Here is a 20379-nt window from a genome sequence, read left to right on the forward strand (position 1 = left end):
TCGTGCGCGGATGGCATAAGCTCTAGCAGGAGTACGGTTCTCGGCTCGAACAGCCGTATCAGAGGCCCCTCTCTGACTACCACCCCTACCTCCCAAAATTCTCGGTGGTCTACCTCTAGTTGTCACTCCACTAGGTCTTGCACCTTGAATCTTATTCTTCTCATCAAGCTCCGTGCAATCTCTAATGAAGTGGTCCTTCGAACCGCATCCGTAACAGGCCCTGTTAATAGACTTACCCCAACATTCACCTAGGTGTCGTCTTCCGCATTGGGGACATTCAGGTTTCTCTAGACGATTATTGCCCACACTAGCTACCAAAGTAGCTCGGGAGTCCGTCGATGGTCTTGCTCTGATGGAAATTCCCGCAGTCGTCCTCGACTTATTAGTGTCCTCCCTGAACTTCTTTACGGCTGAGAACGGAGCTTTACCCGTCGATCTTTTACGATAGTCTCTAGCTTCAAATTCAGCCTTCTTCTTCTCCTTTCCAAGTTCTTCCGCCTTGCAGGCTCGTTCGACTAGTGTTACGAATTCTTTTATTTCCAAAATACCCATTAGTAGCTTTAAATCTTCATTCAATCCTTCTTCGAATCTTTTGCACATAGCAACCTCATCAGCTACACACTCCCGGGCATACCTACTGAGTCTTACGAATTCATGTTCGTATTCAGATACTGTCATACGGCCTTGCTTGAGTTCCAAGAATTCCTTACGCTTTTGATCAATGAACCGTTGACTAATATATTTCTTTCGAAATTCCGTCTGAAAGAAGTCCCAAGTTACTCGTTCGTTTGGGACTATGGAAATCAGGGTCCTCCACCAATAGTAGGCTGACTCCCGCAACAAGGATATAGCACACTTTAGACATTCATCAGGTGTGCATGACAGTTCATCAAACACCCGAATGGTGTTATCAAGCCAGAACTCGGCCCTTTCAGCATCATCAGTAACTATGGCCCTGAACTCCTCAGCCCCGCGCTTCCTAATCAAGTCTACAGGTGGCTTACTCAGCCTCACAGGATCAGTAACTGATGGCATTACTGGCTCCGGGGGTGGATTATTCAAATTCGGGAATTGTTGGACTGCCGGATTGGTTCGGGCATACTGCGCGACCCATTCATTCATCATGGTAAAGAAGGCTTGTTTAGCCCCTCACCTTGATTATTCGCAGATGACTGAGGTTCAACAGGCGGCGTCCCTTGTGCAGGAGCAGCCGCTACGCTCTCAACGTCATCCGCTAAGGTTCCTTCTACACCGGGGTCCATTTACTAATCAAAACAAAAACATTTTAACCGTCAGAAGTCATCACACATTTAAACATTAACATTAAGGCATGTATAGCTAGACTCATACGCGCTATGGTAGTCCTAGAACCGACTAAACCATAGCTCTGATACCAATCAAATGTAACACCCCGAACCCGAGGCCGTCGCCGGAGTTGAACACGAGGTGTTAACAGACTTCAAACCACTTATTAAAATTTTTCCAGACAAGCTGTCAATCTGCGTACTAGTCGCTTTAAAAATCATATCTTGAGCTCTGGAACTCAAAATCCAGTTTCGTGAATTTTCCCTGAAACTAGACTCATATTTCCATCTACATATTTTTTTCTAGAATTTTTGGTCAGGCCAATTAGTACAGTTTATTAGTCAAAGTCTCCCATGTTACTGGGGTCGACTACACTGACCTTTGCGCATTACGACCTGGATATCTCCCTGTACAGAACTTCCATACTGATGCCGTTTGTTTCTATAGAAACTAGACTCAGAGAGGAATATATACATATATGGTATGACTCCTAATTATCTCTGGTTAATTTATAATGAATTTCCAAAGTCGGAGCAGGGAATCCAGAAACCGTTCTGGCCCTATCCCACGAGAACCTGATTATCTCTTAACATACTGTCCATATGATCCTTTCGTTACTTCTATATGAAAATAGACTCATCGAACTTCGATTACATAATTTATTCATCAATTAATTCCACTCCTACTATTTTTAGTGATTTTTCAATCTCATGTCACTGCTGCTGCCAGCATCTGTTACAAAAGCAACTATGCCCACTTCGTGTTTACTCCTTGATCTAACTAATAATTCATCATGCATATCACAAATTATGATCATGACTAACCATGCCAAAGGCTAATCATTGTCAAACTTCCCCCTACTACACTATTGCCATATCATGAATTTTAACACCAAATAATCAACCATGACGTATGGCATAAAAAGGTCGAATTATCAAGATTTGCGACCTAACGTATGAATCCAAACCCAACCGAACATTTATGCCATTTTCGCATGGCTAAAAGGTTACATACCAAAGTTCAAACACAACATAATAGCCTATACATGCCGAAATGTTCTCCTAAGCCAACTAAGAAGAAAGTACCAAAACTTGCTATCCGGTGTGATGACTTCGATGACGGCCCGACCACGCAAAAAGAGACGAGTCCAAGAAACCTAGTATGGGTGACAAGGAAACACCGAGTGAGTTTATAACTCAGTAAGTCATAAGCAATACACTACCATCCATTAATAACATTATCACAAGAGGAAACAAAATGGAACGAGGCTAGTTACTCCATCCATACCGAACCATACCATAGTTCCTCCGACCTATCGGTTCAATCTCATACCAAATCATGCATTCACATTCCATATACTCATCAATAGGATATTCGAGGCATTTTCATAAATCATTTTATTTTCGTTACAATCATACAACTAAACGGCCTTTCACCCATTCCACGATAAATCTTATGTACGTGACTTCGAGTATATTCGTCACATGGGTTCAAACTTACCAAGCTCAACTCCAAATATAGACATAGCACCTATTAGCCATGAGCTCAAGATACTTACCCGATCCGCTGTCCGTGATCGACTCAATAGTGTCACACACTTAGTGTCCATAATGATTCAAGAACATATTAAGTCCGCACACTCAGTGCTATATAATCAACTCGCACACTTAGTGCTACATAATCATACTCGCACACTTAGTGCTACATAGTCAACTCGCACACTTAGTGCTACATAGTCAAACTCGCACACTTAGTGCTACATATTCAATTCGCACACTTAGTGCTGCACAATTTAAACCCGCACACTTAGCGCCAATCTCATGGTCATAAATGTTTATACCCGCACATTTAGTGCCAAGATCAACAACTCAATACATCTCACCTCTTTTCTTTTCATTCAACACTTTCATCACCACATACGTACATGCATATATATATATTTATTCATTCCATTCAGCATCATTACATAAACGTTATGACCATTTGAATTAATACCAACTATATGCTTAATGACTTACTTTATGTTGGGTAAAATAATTCCGAGTCGGCTACTCGATGACCTTCGATTTCCCCTTGTTGGACGCCTCTCCTTTAGGTTCTTGAGCTTAAATAATACAAATAAGAGTATTCAATATTTAACCTAATAACATGAATTTATTTATCACATTCGGCAATCTCATATCATTAAATTTTCAAACCAAAATGTCATTATATGACCACATATACACATATCTATATACTTAAGCTCAATAATTATAATGTAATATCATGTACCCACTTTAAGTATATTGCCGAATATACTTAATCATACATACACCTAACCAAAACAATTTCCTAAATCTTTATATCATTTATACACTAAGCCGAATACTCTCACCAAGTTCACCTATATTCTTCAACAATTCCTTCATTGATCAAACACATATTCGGCTAAAGAAATGGCAATTTTAGCAACCTTCGATTTAGTACTTAACTTTTACCACATATCAAATAACTCATTTCCTTACTCATGTGACCACGTATATTCGGTCATGCATACACACATAAAATCAATTTGGAGACTCTATCAATCCAACATACATTCGGCACCTTCATCCACCATTCTACCAAGCATGTAATATTCAAACACAACCAAACTCACATTCGGCCCTAGCTCATAACAAGGTAGCCGATTCTTTTTATAGTTCAAACACTCCTCTATCATCATTCACCTAACTTTAACATGAAACAACAAAACTCACCATTTCTCATCCAAATAACATGAACAACAACCATTTCTTGAACACTTTCTCATGACCGATTGCTCATGTTACCAACAAGATTCAAGATTTGAACATGGGCTATTTAGAACTCAAGTCAATTACTAAAACATGCATGCATCTCAAGGACAACATCAAACATACCTTAGTCTAGCAAACCACCATAGCCGATTTTCTCAAGCTTTTCCCCTTCCTTTCTTTCCTCTATTCGGCCAAAGATGTTCAAGAATGAACACTTTTTTTTTGTTTTCTTTCTTCAATTCACGGTAACAAGGGGGTATGGATGAGACCATATTTTTTTTTTCATCACCATGCTCATTATTTTATTTTTCTTAACATACATCACTAGCATAACATGTTGGAGACATGTTTCCACCCATAGCATGGCCGGCCACTATGCTTTAGTTTGGCTAATTTGACATGCAAGGACAACACTTTCCCACTTTAATACTATTTGGTCCTTACTTATTTACCTATCATAATTTTCCAAGTCTTTCAACTAGATCCTTTCAAGCAAAATTCACATTCCTAATATAACATTAAAACATCAAATTTTTGTACAAGTACTATCACACATATAAGATATGCAAATAAAATTTTAACTAAATTTTATGACTCGGTTTTGTGGTCCCGAAACCACATTCCGACTAGGGTCGAATTAGGGTTGTTACAGTAAATAATCAATGAAATTATAAACTAATACATAAGACTTTTAAATAGATAATTCGCTATTGAAATGAGCACAAGAGGTACTGTGTAAGGGGTACACGAGGCCAGGATAGAGGCCGGGGTAGTGCTAGAGCTGGGTCTTCAGCATCGGGTCACATGCCTATTAGGGAGGTACCAGCCTCACCAGTAATTGAGACAGGGTCTCATGACCGAGCAGTTGGGGATGATGCCCTATTTCAAGCAATGTTACATGTTCTTTAAAGGGTTGCTAGAGCGAGTACTGGATCAGTGGACGAGAGTCAATTTCTGAGCGACTCCGATCTAATGGAGCGGAGATCTTCAGGGGTGTTTCTAGTGTAGCCCCAAATGTGGCAGAGTATTGGTTGGAGGCTACCGAGTAGATAATGGATGACCTTGACTATATTGTGAATCAAAAATTAAAAGGACCGATGTCTTTACTGCGAGATGAGGCCTACCAATGGTGGCTCACTGTGAGGGAAGGTTCACAGGCTGACTGTTTGACATGAGATTTCTTCAAAGCAGCCTTTTCAAGGAAGTATGTGGGCGCAAGTTATGTGGACGCCCGAAGGAAGGAATTCCTGAACTTGACCCAGGGGAATAAGACAATGGTAGAGTACGAGGCAGAGTTTCTACGGCTAAGTCGTTATGCACGTGGTATAGTAGCGACTAAGTATGAATGTTGTATGCATTTTGAGGATGGTCTTCGATATGAGTTGCGTGTGCTGATAGCTCCGAAAAGGGAGTGAGATTATGCTGCCCTTGTGGAAAAGGAAAAAATTGCTGAAGATGTAAAATGCTCTGAGCGCCCGAACCGTGAAACAGATAGGGGCAGAAATAAGAGGGATTTTGGGCCCTCAATTTCTTTTGTTGGGCCTAAGAAGAAGCCTAGATTTGATGGGCCAGTTCGAGCTGGGGTTCCTGTTGTTGCTGCAAAACCGTAGCCTTGTGCTGATTATTGGAGAGCTCACCAGGGTAAGTACTGGAAACGAACTGGCGCGTGGTTTAAATGTGGGTCTATGGATCATCAGGTTAGGAACTGTACCTAGAGGCCTATTCAGATGCAAGCTGCAGGTCAGGTCTATGTTCAACCAGGGAGAGGTGGTCAGCAGCCACTGAGAAGCCGTGGTCAGGGCAGAGGTGGAAATGGTCTGGGATGAGGTCGTGAAACTTCAGGCATAGGTGCTGGTAGCATTGAGGCGAGGCAGACTACGCTGGTTTATGCTGCTCATCGTCAAGAGGATGGTGACGCTCCTGATGTCATAATGGGTACCTTCTTAATTTATAATGCACCATACACTGCTTTAATTGATATTAGGTCTACACACTTGTATGTTGCATGCACTGTGTCTGAAACGCTAGGTATTCAGTTTGAAGATACTGTTAGTGAGATGACTGTGCTGAGTCCACTGGGATAGTCGATTTGGGTGAATAAGTTGTTCAGAGACTTGCCCCTAGAGGTCCAAAGGGTGGTTTTTCCAGCAGATTTGATGGAACTGCCATTTGGGGAACTTGATATTATATTGGGCATGGATTGGCTAGTGAAACGTCGTGCAAAATTAGATTGTGCTGCTAAGCGTATGGTGTTGAAGTCTACGGAGGATGAAGAGGTAACTGTGATAGAAGAGCGAAGAGACTATCTGTCTAATGTGATTTCTGCATTAAGGACCGAGAAGCTGGTTCGCAAGGGTTCTGAAAAGTTCCTAGCTTATGTTAGCATTTCTAATTCTAAAGGTCCTTTTGTTGGAGATGTCAGAACTGTTAAGGAATTTTCGGATGTATTTCCTGAAGAGCTTCCTAGGTTGCCTCCAAATCGTGAGGTCGAATTTGGTATTGAACTCCTACCTGGAATAGCTCTGGTGTCTATCTCCCCTTATAGGATGGCACCGAAGAAGCTGGTGGAGTTAAAAGCTTAAATTCTAGAGCTACTAGACCGAGGATTCATTTGACCGAGTGTGTCCCCGTGGGGAGCACCAGTGTTGTTCGTGAAGAAGAAGGATGGATCCATGCACATGTGCATCGATTATCGTCAACTGAACAAACTGACTATCAAGAACAAGTACCCTTTACTGATGATAGATGATCTGTTTGACCAGCTGCGAAGAGCTATGATTTTCTCCAAGGTAGATCTTCAATCTAGGTACCATCAGCTAAAGGTTAAGGAGGCTGATGTATATAAGACTGTGTTTAGGACTAGTTATGGTCACTATGAGTTTTTAGTGATGCCGTTTGGGTTGGCAAATGCACCAACAGCTTTTATAGATTTGATGAACCGAGTATTCCAGCCTTACTTAGATTGGTTCGTAGTTGTGTTTATAGACGACATCCTGGTGTATTCAAAAATCGAAGAGGATCATGATGCACACCTTCGAATTGTCTTACAAATTCTGAAGGAAAAGCAGCTTTATGCAAAGTTTAGCAAGTATGAGTTCTGGCTGCAAAAAGTGACATTTCTGGGTCAGATAGTGTCTGCCGGGGGGATTCGGGTGGATCCTCAAAAAATTGAAGCTGTAATGGATTGGAAACCACCAAAAATGATATCTGAAATTTGAAGCTTTCTAGGTCTGGCTACGTATTACAAATGTTTTGTTGAAGGGTTTTCACTGATTGTTGCACCTCTGACCAAGTTACTGCGTAAAGGGGTACCGTTCAATTGGGCTGATAAACAGCAAGAGAATTTTGAGAAACTGAAGGATGTTCTGACTAAGGCCCCTTTTTTTTATACAGCCGAAGTCCGGGAAGGAATTTACTATCTACAGTGATGCGTCGCACATTGGTTTGGGTTGTGTGTTGATGCAAGAGGGTAAGGTGGTTGCTTACGCATCTCGTCAGCTTAAGCCTCACGAGGCGAATTACCCTACTCATGATTTGGAGTTAGCTGCGGTGGTATTCGTATTGAAGATTTGGAGGCATTACTTATACAGTGAAAAGTCTATTATTTTCACAGATCATAAAAGCCTCAAGTATCTCCTTACTTAGAAGGAGCTGAATCTTTGGCAACGAAGATGGATAGAGTTACTTAAGGATTATGATTGTTCAATTGAGTGCCACCTTGGTAAAGTTAATATGGTAGCTGACGTACTCAGCCGTAGGGTTATATCTGATTTGAGAGCAATGTTTGCTCGTCTCAGCTTGTTCGATGTTGGTAGCTTGTTTGCTGAACTGCAAGTGAGACCGACTTGGACTGATCAAATTAAGGAGAAACAATTGTTGGATGAGTTTCTAGTTCCTCATTTTCGACAAGTCGAGAATGGTGAGACTAGGGATTTTTGACTGAATAGTGAAGGAGTATTATGTTTTCGTGAAAGAGTTTGTATACCGAGGGATTCTGATCTGAGGCAGTCTATACTACAAGAGGCGCATAGTAGTCCATATGCTATGCATCCTGGCGGAATCAAGTTATATCAAGATCTTCGTGAACTGTACTGGTGGCCAGGGTTGAAACACGAAGTTACTGATTATGTGAGTAAGTGCCTGACATGCCAGCAAGTTAAGGCTGAGCATCAACTATCTTCTGGGTTACTGCAACCAGTTAAAATTCCACTCTAGAAGTGGGAGAGGGTAACCATGGATTTTGTGAGTGGGCTACCCTTAACACCTACTAAGAAGGATCCGATATGGGTGATTGTAGACCGATTGACTAAATCTGCCCATTTTATATCGGTTCCCACTGATTTTTCATTGCAGAAGTTGGCCAAGTTGTATGTGGCCGAGATTGTGAAACTGTATGGTGTACCAGTTTCTATCATATCTAATAGAGATTCTAGATTCACATCTCGGTTCTAGAAGAAGTTACATGAGGCTTTAGGTACAAGACTGGATTTCAGCACTGCGTTTCACCCTTAGACAGATGGGCAGTCAGAGAGGGTGATTCAGATACTGGAAGACATGTTAAGAAGTTGTGTAATTGATTTCAGAGGCAGTTGGGAGGACTATCTACCGCTAGCAGAGTTTGCGTATAATAATAGCTACCAGTCTAGTATTCAAATGGCAACATACGAGGCATTATATGGTCGTAGGTGTCATACTCCTACCTATTGGACTGAGTTGGGTGAGCAGCAAATTTTGTGGCCAAAATGAATTTCTGATACTGAAGACAAGGTAAAACTGATTCGAGATTGGTTAAAGGAAGCATCTGATAGGAAAAAGTCTTATGCCGACTTAAAGCATAAAGAAATCGAGCACTCGGTAGGGGATTATGTCTTTCTTAAAGTCTCACCATGGGAGAAAATTTTGAGGTTTGGGCAGAAAGGGAAGCTTAGGCCTAGGTTTATTGGGCCTTACCGAATACTTAAGCGTGTAGGATCAGTCGCGTATCAACTTGAATTGCCTCCAGAGTTGGATAGAATTCACGACTTGTTTCATGTTTCAATGCTGAGGTGATACCGCTCTGATCCCTCGCACATAGTGTCAGTTGAGGAAATCGAGGTTAGGCTTGATTTAACTATCAAAGAAGAACCGGTGTAGATATTGGATCATGATCTTAAAGTATTGAGAAAGAAATCTGTTCCACTGGTCAAAGTGCTTTGGCGTAATCACAGTTCAGAAGAGGCCACGTGGGAACCAGAGGAAGCAATGCAACAGCAATACCCTCACTTATTTTGACCAGGTAAATTTCGAGGCCAAAATTTCTCTAAGGGGGTAGAGTTGTAACGCCCCAAAAATGTAGGGTCTATAATTTTTTATGCTTTGACACAAATTTCTTGTTTGCTTTATTGGCTGTGACATTTGGGTATGTTTAGGGGTGTTCAGAAAGCCTGGGTTCGAGTCTGAGCCTCAATAAAATTTTTAATTTTGTTCTTAAGTGAGATTGGCTGTTAGCAGTTGGAGTTTATGTTTAAGTGTGTGAGATTTTATGTCACAAAGGAGCTTGTGCCCTGATGGCGGTGGCGTGACATGCATATTGTGTGAGGAAGGGTTCAAATCCCATGTTAAGCAATGAGCATTTATTTTGCTACTAGGGGACGGCAAGAGTTGGAGTTGGATCTGAACTCTGGTGATGGGGAGTTTGAATTGGTCTTGTGGGATAGTTATAGGATATCAAGGAAGGATAAGAGGAGAGTATCATGGAGATTTTCTAGGAGTTTGAGATTAGGAAGAGTTGTAGCAGAAATGGGTGCTTGTTGGTGCAAAATTCGGCTAATGGGTTGGGATGTGCATTTTCGGCAAATGGTGTTTGAGTAGGGGCAGAATTTCCTTTAGGCATTTTGAGGTTTTTACATTTTTGGTTGATTTTCTCTCTAGTGCCGATTTCTTTGGTAATCATTTGTGTTTCTTCGGGATTTTTTTAGTGCAAGTCTTTTGTGTCGAATTGTAAGTGTCAATATACCGAAAGTCTTGTGTCGTTTCTTCTCAAACTTTTTCTCTTTTCTTTGTTTCAAAAGCTGACGAATCACTCATTAGCCGAATATTAGTTGCCTATTCCTTTCTTTTCTAGTCGAACCTATTATTCTCTTGTTGTCAGCATTTCTTCTCTTGTTCTTAAAGTTTGATTAAGCCGAACCCAACTTTTTTTCCCCCTTTCATTGTTCATTTCTTTTCAAGATAGCTGAATGCTCTTCGTTTCTAACTGTTTCTTCATCTCTTCAATTTTTGGGTAAGTGGTTACTCTAACCGAATCTTGGTTGGCTTTGTTCTTTATGCTCGATTTTTGGTATCTCTTGGGCCGAAGGGCAATTTTCTCTTTGTTTGCCGTAAGGATAAGTTCTTCTAACGCTTTCTTTTTCGTTTGAATGTTGCTAGGGACTCATTTTCCTTAACTAAGGTGTAGGCCGATTACTTTTCCCCTGCAAGGGATCTTTCGATTCATGGTAAGTGTTTTAATCATAGTTTATGTATTCTTTTGGGATTGTAGATTCTTATGAGTTGGTTAATGGTTTTTGTAAAGGTAATAGCATTGAAAAGAATACGGGGTTTTGGGGGCTAGAGGTGTTTGAGGTTGCTGATTTGTAAGTAGTGTTAGTTTGATTAAAACGTTTCAATATTATGGTGATGGATTAACGAGAGGTTGAGACTATTGATGGGGTTGTTGTTTCATACGTGTTTAATCTGTGAAGCGTTTCAACTACAATCCATAGTAGGCGTGTAACTGTACACCGTAAATCGTTACTGTCAGAAAATCGGAATAGGTGTGTATTTACACCCCTACTTTACTGCGAATCGGAAAAAGCCGAAAAGCTGAAACTTCGGCATTTGATGCCTCACAAGCACGCGAGCGCTTATGGGGCAAACTAAGCTTACAAATCATGGGCGACAGACAGTAGAGGCTGCCCCGAGCGTTCTCGTGGGTTTGGGCTGTTATGGGCCCCGTTGGGCCGTGTGAGCTCGTGGGCCCCACACGGATGGAAGTTACGATAAGTGTCAGATAATAGAGTAGGCTATGGTGATTGCATAGTCGTTACTGGATTTGGGCTAAATGGGCCACACGAGTGTGTGAGCCTACTTGGGCCGAGTAATGGGCCTTAGGCCCATTTACACTGTTTTGGTCAGATAGGCTATCTGAGTCGTTCAAGACAACTGTAGACCTTTTAAAGGGTCATTATCTATACCGTGAACCCAAAATAGGTTAAATGACTGAAATACCCCTGAAGGGTAAAGTTACTATTTTTCCTCTAATCGATGAAATGACCATTATACCCCTAGTGGTAGGTTAATTGATATGTGCATAACAATTATATGACTGGTTTGAGTATGACATACTGCATTCATGTAATATTTATAACACGACATACTGCATGGGGTTGGGTTTATGATTTGGAAGAAGTACTGTATTAGTGGCTTTGCCATGTAATTACTGCTCTGGGGGCTTTGCCACGTTTACTGTTATTAGCAGCTTTGCTATGTTACTGTTAGCAGCTTCACTGCAATGTTGGTGTGTTAGTTGGGTGGGTCGATTTAATCCCCACATGGTGTGTTGGTTGGTACCGGTGGTGTGTTGGTTGGATTGGGGTGGGGTGGGGTGGGTTACATGACTGCACAGTACTGATACTGAGTTGGGCTTAGGCCCACACTGTTACTGTATAGGGCTAAGGCCCAGACTGTACTGATACTTAATAGGATCCAAGCCCAGATTGTTACGACATGCATTGTTTACTGTTTGACCGATAGGGGATTACACACTGAGTTTTCTTAAGCTCACCCTTTTTCTTTTCAACTGTGCAGGTAATCCCCAGCCTTAGGCGGTTTGGTGCTGCAAGAGACTCAGAGGTGGCCACACGATTGGTGATGTTCTACATATAACTTTAATTATTTAAGTTTCATTTTAGGGTTTTATTTATGTAATAAGGCCAATGGTGGTTTTAAGTTTTAATTGGGCTTTTGAATTTCTATCATAAACTGCTAGTCTAGGAAAAACAGGTTTTCAAATCGTCACGGTTTTCTAATGAACACGAGCTTTTATCAATAAAGTTTTCAAGAAGCTTCCGCGATTTAAATTGTATAATGTACCAAAGTCTAAGTAAATTGGTAAAGGTTTGACAAGAACCATTTTTAAATGACATAAAAAGACTTATACTCAGGAACGGGTTTTTACTTAAGAGGTTTACTTACGAAAAACACTTTTATGTGACACACCAGATTCGACCATAACGTCTAGGTCGGGTTTGGGGTGTTACATTGTCACATTATCGGAACTTTATCAGATTTCTCATATTCAACTCAAATAGCCATTCATCACTATTCATTAGCATATAAGCAGTAATAATTCAATTCAAACACATTTATTTGTACATCGACTTACCTCGTACTTATTCGAATGGATGAAATCGGCTAATCAATGACTTTCGACTTTCCCTAATCTAATTCCCTTTTTTTTGGTTCTTGATCTATATAAATTCAAATTTAACTCTTTTATTCAACAAAACATTCAATTCAATCCATATACATATACATATATTTAGGGAATTTTCAAATTAGCCCTCATATTTTCACATTTAACACTTTAGTCCTTAATCACAAAAATCACAAAATATACAAAATTTCCATATACACATGCTTAGCCGAATTTTCCTTTAACTCATATAGGCCCACATATATCATTTATTTCATATTTTATCCCTCCAATTTCTCATTTTCACAAATTAGTTCAAAATACTCAAATTCATCAGAAATTCAAATACAAAACATATTAACCCAACACATATCTTTCATTTTCGATCAACTAACATCACAAAAGTTACAATTTCATCAATGGCATAAATCAAATTCATCATCAAATTCAGAAATTGAGACATGGGCTTGATAGATTACTAAGTAACAATCTCAAAAACATAAAAATTATCGAAAATCGATCAAAAACATATAGCTTAATTAAGCTTATCAATGGTCGAACAGTTTAAGCATTCAACCCTATCTTTTTCTTTTATTTTCAGTGCAAAGATGAACACAAATCATCACCATTTTTTTATTTTAATTAATATAACATTAATAAGCCATTTACTAATTTAACCTTACTATTTTCATTTAAAAACCAGTAAGTAATGTCCAACTTTGTCCATGCATAATTCCAATGGTCCATTGACATCTTAAGGACCTTACATTTAATAAGACACATCAATTCGGTACTTAATCAAATAGAAGGCGACTTTTTCATTTTCTACGAGTTAGCCGTTTTTATCACATCGAACACACAAACAGTAAAATTTTCATACGAAATTTTCACACATATCATATATCATGTTGTAAACACGGAAAATAATATTAAAAATATTTTTCTAACTCGAATTTGTGGTCCCAAAACCACTGTTCTGACTAGGGTCTAAACCGAGCTGTTACATGTATGGCCTGGTTGAAAGCCAAATCTGTTGTCTTTGTAGATGCAAAACCGACCCCAAATTCAGTATTATAAATTTCTCCATCGTAATAAATAACACTACAGGAAAACAGACTTTTAGCGGCATTTTTTTTGCCTTTAGCGGCGTTTCTAAGCGCCGCAAAAAACGTCGCTATATGCAGCGCCACAAAAGTTCGCGGCGTTTTTTATAAAAGCGCCGCTAAAGACCAGGACCTTTAGCGGCATTTTTTATAAAAGCGCCGGTAAAGACCAAGACCTTTAGCAGCGCTTTTATAAAAAACGCCACTATAGACCTGTACTTTTAGCGGCGCTTTTGTAAAAAAACGCCGCTATAGACCAAGAACTTTAGCGGCGCTTTTATAAAAAATGCCGCTATAGACCTATACTTTTAGCGGCGCTTTTTGTAAAAAAAGGCCGCTATAGACCAAGAACTTTAGCGGCGCTTTTATAAAAAACGCCACTAATTTGCCCAGTTTTGCAATATGTATTTTTACACCTATATCCAACCCTCCTGCAAGAAATTCAATAAAAAACAGCAAATATCCCATGAAATCCAACCCAACCAAAACACGCAAATTTAAATAATACAAAATTATACGAAAAATATATTATATAAATTGGAAATGAATATTCAAAATATTCTTAAAATAATGTTAAAAGTTGCAAGAAAACATGTCTATGATGGCGGATTTGGAAATTGGTGGAACATAGTCATCATAGACTGAAGCTGCTGCTAGAGTTCATTGTATTTCCTGTTCTGCTCTGCCTCCCTCGCTGCTGCCTCCGCCTCCCTCGCTGCTGCCTCCGCTTTAAGTTGAGAAATTTGCTCATCTGTGCTAGCTTGTATCTGAACTATCTGATCTTTTAACCTCTGAACTTCAGCTTGACTTTGACTCCCGGAAGGCATGTATTGGTGCGAGGTGGATCCAAAATATTGGGTCGAGTTAACACCAGATCCTTGAAATCTAACCCGACCATACCTTTCAGGACCCAAAACTTCATTAATAATTCTGTTATCAATATCCTCAAAATTAACAGAACTATCAGTCGAAGCAGTCACTTCATACGCTGCCTTCTTATCTTTTAGTTTCTCCTAATAAATCAGTTAAAGAGTTAGAAACGAAATATACAATAAAAAGGAATACAACATAACATTATTTAAATTACACTAACAAGAACGACGAATTAAAACATTATAATTAAATATTATAAATATTTATAATGAATCAATTTTTATTAAGTAAATATACCATAATTTCTGCAGCCTCAGATGACATCGGAGTTCCATCTTTTTTCCTGTGCGTAATGTCAAAAAGTTGAAGGCGTCCAACTTTTTGACCAGACGAGGCTTCCTACAATATAGTAGTAAAAATATTATTTAATAGTAAAAAGTTATTAATACTTGATAGATTTAATAAATCCATAGTACCTCGGGCTGAGCTACACAAGCAAAACTTTTCGACCCTGCCGTGTGCGTAAATTTTTATTTTTGCCTGCTGCTTGTTCCAACTCGCTCACGGTCCTACATAATGAAATTATTATTACGTATATAGTAAATACTATAAACCGAAAATTTTATAAGAGTTTGCAAGTACATAATACCTCTCCTTTCTTCGAATTCCAAAATCGAACCGCATTTTCCCATTGGTACCTCAGCATTCCCGGTGGGACATTTTGCAATTTTTCTTCGAGGCTTATGGGTTTTTTAAAATATTCTTCTTTCAAAATGCTTTTATTGTCTCTCCATTTTTTACCCAATGCCTTCTTGATATAGGCATCAGAGACCTCTAAAGCAAACCTATCCTAAAAAACACAAGTTTAGGAAGTAAATATAAATGAAACTTAAACAAAAGTATTATAATTACATTAACGTTTTGTTACCTTAATATTAGAGAGAGCTTGATTTTTATTGCTATCAGGCATGTTATGCCATGATTCGTAGTTGATGGGCAACATATTGGCATTTCGTGCTATAATGCCCAAATAGCCTGCTAAAAGTCGAGCTTCTTGTCCAACAAGCTGACCATGGCTGTTTCTACTTACTTTGACACGCTCGACAGAATTTAAGTTATATAAATCTGTTAGGAGCGTACGTCCTCAACCTCTGCGCGTCCCACCATTTTCAGCTGAAAAATAATAAATTATTACTATATTGAAATTTAAAAATAAATCAGTAATAAAATTTAATACAATTTGTGAAATAAACTTAACATTACTTTGAATTTCCACAGACTCGTCAAGTGTCTCCGGCACGCTTGAAGATCCAACAACTGTCTGTTGTTCAGTACTTATTTCTTCTGAATTTGTAGTATTCTATACAATACTAAGATCTCTTAATCTTCTTCTAGGCATTTTTCCTGCAACACATAAAATAGATAAAATTTTAGTAAGAAATAACAACAATAGTAAATATAAAATAGTTAAATTCTATAACATGACCAATGTTAATATTGTAACATTACATATAAATAAAAAATCATAAAATCTTACTACATCATAAATCGTAAATATCTTCGTCTACATCCTGACGAACCCATTGAAATTGTGTACTAGTACTAGGGATATTTTCATCTAAGTCTTGTTCTGGAAAAGGCAAAGTTTCTGATCTTTCACCGATGTCATCTCTACTTCCATTCCCCATGTCAAACAAGTCTCTAGGGGTGTTTCGGAGTACAACGTACCAACCCTCATCAATTGGATCTTTCGAGTAAAAACTTGTTTAACTTGAGAAGAAAATACATACGGCTCGTCTATCAAATGTTCTCCAGTGTGAATTAATCGAGAGAAATTCACCATTGTAAAACCAAACTGATCATTTTTAATTCCGCGAGCAGTATTAGCATCAGCCCAATCACATCGAAATAAGACAACTTTCCATTTTCCATAATAATCCAACTCAATAATGTCGGTTAGAAGTCCATAATACTCCACATTTCCCTCGACAGGATTACTGTCCCTAGCACTAGCGTAACTTGTAATTAAAGAATTAACAACTACTCCACAATTTTGAGTTCTCCTCAATCTCTCGCGATATTTGGTATGAAATCTGAATCCATTCATGATGAAGCCACTATATCTTTTTACTACTCGATTCGGACCTTGGGAAAGCCATTTAACTTCGTCATTAACGATGTTCCCACTCCAAACCTATTGAATCGAAAGTAAATTGAGTAATTATAAATGTTATGAGAAAACATTATTATTTGTCAACAAAATGTTGAGTTGCATACCATTTGGCTTAACCATTCATGAAAAGATTCTGCGAATAACCTATTAATCTCGCGATGTTGTAATCTTCGTGAGCGTGGACGAGATCTTAAGATTTGTTTGTACTCACTATGTTAAACACATGTTTAATTTGTTAAAAAATAAACAAATCAAAAAAGAATAATATTTATCATATTTTAGAACTTACTTGCGTAATTGTTCAAGTGCATCGTGGTGGAAAAGAACATATCTATGTGCTTGTATCCAAGATCGGTCATCTAATTCTACAATTTCAACTTTGCCGATTGGTTCTCCATAACTTTGAAATAAATAAGTTTTGTCCAAGTTAGGATCATTGAGTCCGGCATTTCTACTTGGTCTATTCAATCTTGTTTCAACATCTAAATATCTAGAACAGAATGTCATACACTCCTCTGCCAAGTAGCCTTCAGCAATTGATCCTTCCGGATAACGCTTGTTACGGCAATAAGACTTCAATTTGCTTAGGAACCTAAACACCATATACAACATTATCAAAACTGGTAACTATAGGTATAAAGGTGAATGCCTTTGAAATAAATTAGCACCTTTCAATTGGATACATCCAACGATAGAAAATCGGCCCACCAATTATTGCTTCACGAGGGAGATGAATGACAAGGTGCACCATAATAGTGAAGAAGGAAGGTGGAAAGATCTTCTCCAAATTGCATAATGTCAAAGCGGCTCGATCTTGTACTTTTTCAAGTTCTTCAACATTCAGAACTTTGCCACAAATTGCTTTCATTATATTGGACAGCTCAATTATACAGGACGTTACCTTCTTTGACATACAACACTGTAAAGCAACTGGAAGTAGATCTTACATCAGGATGTGATAGTCATGTGATTTTAATGAATATAGTCTTCGATCTTTAAGACTTACACATCGAGATACATTTGATGAATACGCATCTGGAACCTTTATATCCTTCAACACCGTGCAGAACATTTCTTTCTCTTCCTTTGACATTGCAAAAATTGTAGGCAGCAACCAATATTTTCCATTAGGAAGTACTTGGGGATGAAGATCACGCCTAATTCCCATGTGAACTAAATCAAGTCGACTTTGAAGATTATCTTTTGATTTACCATCGACGTTCAAAATTGTCCGGATGATGTTCTCGCAGACATTCTTCTCAATATGCATCACATCAAGATTGTGGCGTAATATGTGATGCTCCCAATAAGGCAACTCAAAAAAAAATACTTCTTTTCTTCCACAAGTTCGCCTCATTAGGGTCATCCTCCTCGTCAGATTCATCATCAGATTCATCCCTCGATCGTCTATTTGTTTGCCTGTTAGATGGTTGATTCAGCTTCCCGTAACTGAAATCCATATCTTTTAACATGAATAAGATTTCAGATCCAATGGTCTGCTCGGGAGCTTTTTTCAACTCTTCAGTACCGTCAAATAAAGCCTTCTGAAATCTATATCTATGATTTTCATCTAACCACCGACGATGTCCCATATAGCAGAACTTCTTCCCATTATATAACCACTGTGAACACGTTTGAGTAGCACAACAAGGACAAGCATAACGTACTTTGGTACTCCAACCCGATAAATTCGCATATGCCGGGAAATCATTAATTGTCCACATCAAAGCAGCACGTAGGTAAAAGTTCTCCTTTCTCAATACATCATACGTCTCAACACCCGCCCATAATTGTTTTAACTCTTCAATAAGTGGCTGCAGATATATGTCAATATGATTTCTGGGGCCTTTCTCTCCGGGGATAATCATAGATAATATCAAAGAAGATTGCTTCATGCAGAGCCATGGAGGCAAATTATAAGGAACAATGACCACAGGCCAAGTACTGTACGAGGTGCTCATGATTTTAAAAGGATTAAATCTGTCAGATGCTAACCCGAGCCTTACACTCCGAGGATCACTTGCAGAGCTTGGAAATTTATTGTCAAATGATTTCCATGCAAAAGAATCTGCAGGATGCCTTAATAATCCATCATCCGTTCATTGATCATGATGCCACGTCATAAACTCAGCTGTCTTTGACGACATGAATAGCCTTTGAAGCCTTGGGATTAGCGGGAAATATCGCAAAATCTTGTTCGGCTTCCTTCTTGACTGTGGCCCATATTCATCCTCATTAACATCTTCTGTATCTCTATTCATCCAACGAGATTTACCGCAAACATGACAAGACTGTTGATTTCTCCGATCACCCCAATACAACATGCAATCATTTGGGCAACTATGAATTTTGTTGTAGCCCAAATCTTTTATCACTTTCTTCATGTCTTTACATGATTGAGGGATTTTTGCAAATGGGAACATTTCTCTCAAAAGCTCTAACAGCATTGTCAAAGAGTTTCCGGTCCACCCTCCCAAACATTTTAAGTGGAAAAGGCGAATATAGAAAGACATTTTCGAAAATTTTGATCCCTCATAAAGTTCTTCATTCATTTCACCAAGTAACTTGTAGAACTTCGCCGCTTCTTCATTCAGTTGTTCATCCGGTACACTTCTTCTCGTTTCCATAAAAGTATTCCCACCGATTTTATAATCATCAGATGCAACATAGTTTGGTGGAAATGATTGGAAACTTTCACTCCGCATATTAAATGCATCCCGCATCATACCTTGCATGTCATCTTCTCTAACATGCTGACGGTAACCACTATAAGGATAACCCGGATTAATCGTCGAAGAGGCTCCACTAGTTGTACACTCTCCATGGAAAATCCATTTTTTATACCCCCGAATGAAGCCATCAACAATTAGATGTTCGTAGACAACTTCACGATAATGCCAATAGATATTGCCACACTTCTTACACGGGCAAAGAATCATATTCTCTTGGCTTGAATTGTGAAATGCAAAATCTAAAAAAGATTGCACTCCATTTTGATACTCGTTGCTTGCCCTTGAGAAATTCATCCAAGTCCTACCCATTTCGTAGTTGTTGAAGTCTAAAGTTGGCAATAAGTTTCACGGGTAAGTTGTTTATTATGTAAGTCTTGATATGATATATATTTATGTTTTATGTAAGTTATGTAGATTATGTAAGTTATGAAATTTGAACTTTTAAACTATATGCTTTTAAGGAAATTATTAGATTAAACTACATGTATTAGTTAAGTTATGTAAGTTGTTATGTACGTTATGTGAGTTATGTAATTTATTTAAGTAATGATCAATATTAATACTATTTTGATAAAACTTAGTTATAATATATTTAAACAATGATCAATAATGTTATGTTGATAAAATAATTTATAATTGGCCATTCAGTCGTTAAAATTTTTAATCTTTTTTAAGGTCAACAGAATTATTTATAAGCTCCATAGAACTTTTTTGGAAATCTTATTAATATAACAAAATTTTAAAGACATTTAAAAATATTAAATATTAAAATCAAACATGTTTAATATAACAAAATAGTAATTTGAATATAATAATATCAAGAAAGAATCATAGTTTAATTTTTATAAGTAAATTGGAAATAAATTAAGGTTATATAAATATTCAATAGCGATAGAACTTTTTTCAATTCTTTTTGATTTTTTTAAGATTCATCATACGTGGCGTTGTTACACCTAGGGAGGATCCATTATATCTTGCA

The sequence above is a fragment of the Gossypium hirsutum genome, chromosome A02 (assembly GCF_007990345.1).
Source record: "Gossypium hirsutum isolate 1008001.06 chromosome A02, Gossypium_hirsutum_v2.1, whole genome shotgun sequence".
Taxonomy (NCBI): domain Eukaryota; kingdom Viridiplantae; phylum Streptophyta; class Magnoliopsida; order Malvales; family Malvaceae; genus Gossypium; species Gossypium hirsutum.